We start from the raw sequence: 5,000 nt of genomic DNA, 5'->3' as shown, positions 1-5,000 counted from the left end.
AAGGGTGATCCTGGCAAAACTGAGCCAAGCCACCCAACACCAGTGCTTTTATACCTCCTCCAAACTATCAGAAGTATGGGATCGTTTGATATTCCAGCAGCATGAGAAGAGATAAAAAAAAAATCAGAAAACATTTGGTTAATGGGTTTATCATGTTTATTTGAATAAGGAAGATTGAAACTCCATTTATGCCTAGCATAAATGCTTTAGTGATCTTAATTATTGATGAAAAATCTGCTGTGCTTCTAAATTTAAAGACAGGACAATTTTATGGCAATTTTAATCACCCTCTGCATTAGGAATTTTCAAGATTTGGGCTTTATGAGGATGGCATGGATTTTAGCCTGCTAAAGAGAGTTGTCACTTCTCATGTCAGAGGATCTGGAGCTCGGGGGAGGCCGGTTGGCCTCTCCAGCCGGGTTTTGCAGGGGCTGTGGGATGTGATGTTTGCTCCTGCAGCAAACAGAGGAGGGAAGTGTGGCCGGGAGGAAGCTCTGGAGGAGCCCTGGCCCTCTGGAGCCGCTGAGGTGGATTTGAAATCCCCGATATTTACGTTCGCTCGACCCATGTGCTCGGAGTCTGGTGCCTGAATTTGTTGTCAGGGTTGGATTTCAGGCTTGCATTTCCCTCCTGAGCATCACGGAACAACCTTTCCCCATCACATCTGGGGGTCAATTTACAGTTTCCCATAGGAAGTGGAGTCGCTTGGGTAGTTGGCTTAAAAAAAAAAAAAGAATTATATCCAGTATGCTTCGCTAGATCCTTTTGTCCTTTGGATACATTTAGCAGCTTTTGACCAGATAAGGCATATTTGTCCTCAGGATATGAACCAATAATTCAATCCTGAATTGAGATCTATGGCCACCCATTCCTTCCAGCCCACACTAGGAGACTCCGTGCTAGTCGGAACTGTTTATGCACTGGGATTAAAAAACCCAAAAAACAGAAGGAAAAAACCAAACCCTTATGCACCTCGGGAGTGATAATTTATTAGCAGCGCTGATATTTTAAATAAACTTGTGTAATTCTATGTTTGAATCCTGCAGTGGGCTGGAAATGCAAAAGCCAAACCCGAGGCCTTGGAAGCGGTTTTCGGTGTCAGGAGCCTCCGCGACCTTTTAATTCACTGGGAATTTTTATTTACGTGGCCTGGATGTTTCTCACGGAGCATGGCTGAGCAGGGAGGCTTTTATTACTGTCCACACTGAAGTATCTGCTGGCATTTCGGGGCTGCTCCTCCAGCACAGCACCTCACGTGTTAAAGAACAAACCCACCGTAAATTGCAGCGCAGTCAGTAAAAAGATGCCACAGAAAAAGTGTCCCTGGGAAATTAGATTGACCCAAAGAAAAGCAAATAAAAGAAAGGAAAAGGCCCATATTTTCTTTGCGGTGTTGCTGAAAAGGATGGGAGTATCATTTTCATAGTGGAATAATGTTTTCTGGGAAAACACAAAAGCAGATGTTCCTCATTAGGAACACCCATTGTCTACATATCACAACTATGAACAGATAAATCTCTCCTATTTCACCCATACATTCCAAGGGCTGTAAATGATTACAGGATGCCGCTGTAACTGCTAAACCAAAACCACACTCTGGGCTAGAACCATTCCTCCGTGCCACCAGCAGATATTTCACTGGGGAGGGATGGAAATTCCTGCTCAGAGCCAGAGCCTTGACTCCCCTGTGCCTTGCTGGGGGTGTCCCCGGGGCAGGGGGTGGCTCTGGGTGCCGGTGGCTCCGGGCAGAGCGTTTCCAGATGGCACCAGCACAGCCCTACTGCTCGCTGGCACCTCCGTGGGCAGCGCACGCCCCTCCCCAGCAAACCTGGCATTATTCTACAGACTTCAGGAGACTTATCATTCCAAGTGTGTCCTACTTTCCTGTATGGGAGCCAGACATCTGCTTATCCCATTTCTTTCGTACGGAGTTTGGAATAGCTGTAGTTTGGGGGAATAAGAAGTTTTGTCATATTTAACAGCTGTTGCAAAATTTCAATCCCGTAGGCTCTTAAAATACCTTTTGCCTGACCTCAGATTTGGGGGATTATTGACATTGCTGGTAGCCACCCCCCCTTAACCTTTCCCTGGCTGTAATTTCGGATTATTTTCCCTAAACCACTTGGCTGTTCGCACTGGCTTTTATTTATTAGTATTAAATTTATTTATTTATTTATTTATTTATCTATTTATTTATTTCTTTTCCGCCGCCGGCTCGCCCGTGCAGCGCTCTAATTCCCCCCTACTCCAAGTTTACACCTTTGGCGGGGTTGTGGCGGCGGCTGGAGGGCGAGGGGCTTTTTTTTTGTTTTTTTTTTTTTTTTTTTCGTCAGCAGCGTTTCCTTTCACTTCCCGTCACAAAGGTGAGAGCCGCTGACCTTTGCTGGCAGTCCCGGCCGCTGAATTATTCATGTGATTGACTTTTTGTCAGTGCACACAGTTGTGCTCTGGGACATTTTATTCATTTACCTCATTTAAAGCGCCTTTCTGCACCTGTTCAAGTATTAATATCATGTAATTTGGGCCTAATGCCGATTTTGCTGAACACTCATTATATTTTTTATTAGCTATATTTCCAAACGATTATGTATGATTATTACCAAGCCTTACAAACAGCAATGGGTTATTCCCTAGACCTTTACATCTTCTTGTCAGGTTGTTTTCAGAAGCAAGGAGGATAAACATTTGACCAGTCCCAATGTTTTTATTCCTACTCCATATCCAACCAGAGAACTTAAAGCTTTTTCCCTTATGGCTTTGCGAAAGCATGATTAAATCCAACTCTGCAGAAGCTGTACAAATGCCAGCATTTATAAGGTCAACGCTTTTGTTAAAAATGCTATGTAAATGAGGATCTGCAAAAAGGGACATTAAATAAAATTAAATTCATTGTCTTCTTTAATGTCATTTACATTTTGGCTAAGCCCTGGCCTGTCAAGGAGGATTTTTTAAATAATTTTAATTACACATCATTTAGGGATCCAAGGTTTTCTATTCAGTAGCATTTGGATAACCTGCAAAATGGTGACTGTTTATTAACTTCTTAAATGACAACTTGTCATTTCATCTGCATAATGCAATGAAAACAGAGCAGTTTGGTGTCTTTTTTTTTTTTTTTTTTAATTCTTATTTTTCTTTAAGATGTGCACCAAACTGCTGGAAGAACAGACCTTAAAATAGCTCAGCTGCTCTTTTGCTTTCAGCATCCTATTGGCACTACCAAGTTGAGAGTATATTAAAAAATTACGACTTTCCTGGGTAACCAGTTCTGGGAAAAATTGCCATCAGGAACCCGACATTGATTTTTTTTCCTCCTTAAGAAGGTGGTTTATTGTAGATTAATGGGTTTAGCTGCGAGGGATCTGTTTGCAGACAGGGGTAGCTGGATTGGGGTTTGAGGCGTGCAGGTACCAGCACCTCTCACCTGCTCAAACGAGGACACGGCACACGCCGGGGCTTTGAATACACATAAAAACAGAGCAGAAAAAGGCAAATCAAAGTCATCTCTGTAAGTCAGCCCCTCCGAGCTCCCCCACACCCCAGAACCAGGACTTTGGACGTGCTTCCTTCTCCCATCTGCTTTCTTTCCCTCGGGTCATCTGAGTCACGGCATTTACATCGCTCCCTCGTAATCCCTGCTCCAAACCCGCAGCCCAGGAAATTGTGGGAATACCTGGGATGCGCTGGGGGACGGCTCCCAGAGCATTGTTCCCCAGGAAATCCCAAATGTGCTGGGTGAGATTCCAGCATCGCTTCCAATTCCCATCTAATTCTTGATTATTTGAAGCCCAAAGCATTGCACGGCTCTAGGAGGAGGGAATAATAAAATCCCGTGCTTTTGTGAGAGAGGAAAAGGGGGGGAAGGGATTTAAGCAAAGCTGTCAAAAACTATACTCCAGGAGGGACCCTGATACAAACCATCCCGGGCTTCTGCTGCAGCCTTATCAGGTGAAAAGCAAAGATACTGCCAGAGCCTGTAATTCTGTTAGGATGCCTTTGATGAATTGGATTAGGTTATGGAAAAATCTTTCAAACTCAGAGTTCTGGTACGTGAGCTTCCAGGAAGTAAATAATTACTCTCAGACAGCAGATAATTAAAAAAAACAACCTGTGAAACACAAAGTGGTAGAAATGGGTTTAATAAGGCTCCGTTGCTAACGCAGAGAGATTTCGGGGGGCCGGGGGTGGGAGCAGCCCCGGTGTTGGGTTACTCGCAGGGCTGAGCAGGGAGCGCTTTGCCGGGCTGGAGGAGGTGGAAATTCCAGGCTGGGAGGATGGAAATTGTCACCGGGGATGCCAGGGGGTGATTGACATGCGGGGCGAGGGGAAGGGGACGCGGGAGCTCAACCTGCGCTTGGCAGCCCCGGCGGAGCTCAGGAAAATGAGAGCCATTCACGCGGGTCCCGCTGCCAGCCCAGCTTGTTTATCTTAACAGCAAATCTCGCAAAAACGGTTGTGGTCAAACCTGTACAGCACAACCTTGTACTGGCATTATTAATGCCCTGTTAAAATAAAGATGTAACTGGGAAAAAAAAAAAAAAAAAAAAAAAGCTGGAGCTGGGGAATTTTACAGGCTGAGGGGCACTCTGGGCTTTACGAGATGTGAGTTTGCTGTTAACTGTTTTGGTTCTTTAATGTTTTAAGCCGAGGAAAACTTGCTGGTTCCTCGGTGGATCAGCTCAGCTCTGACAGAACATAGCTGGCTCCGTTCTAGGCTTTATTTTGCTATTGAACAAACTCTCCTTATTTCTGCAAGATGGAAAATACCCAGACTGTAAACAGCATTTGTTCGGGGGAAAGGGAAGGTGTTTGTTCCACAGGGTTCGGGGATTTCCAGGTGGTGGGGCTGGAGGCAAATTAAAAAAAACAACTAATAAATAATAACAGCAACGATAATAATGATTAAAAAATTCTGCCATACTTTGAGCAAAACAAAAGTTTCCCAGCCAGCAGAGCAGCAGAGCCCGGGGTGGCGTGGCGGCCGTGCCAGGGCGAACGGC

At 44.9% G+C, this 5,000-nt stretch overlaps 1 protein-coding gene across 16 annotated transcripts in view; it reads left to right on the top strand.

The window, feature by feature from the left end:
• EBF3 (EBF transcription factor 3) overlaps positions 1-5,000 on the top strand; it is a 129,669-nt gene that overhangs the window by 16,851 nt on the left and 107,818 nt on the right. The gene's annotated exons all lie outside the window — the stretch shown is intronic.

Source organism: Oenanthe melanoleuca, chromosome 6 (assembly GCF_029582105.1).
Source record: "Oenanthe melanoleuca isolate GR-GAL-2019-014 chromosome 6, OMel1.0, whole genome shotgun sequence".
NCBI classification, from domain to species: domain Eukaryota; kingdom Metazoa; phylum Chordata; class Aves; order Passeriformes; family Muscicapidae; genus Oenanthe; species Oenanthe melanoleuca.
Note: the sequence above shows the minus strand (reverse complement) of the source record. Positions and strands in the feature narration are given on the sequence as shown.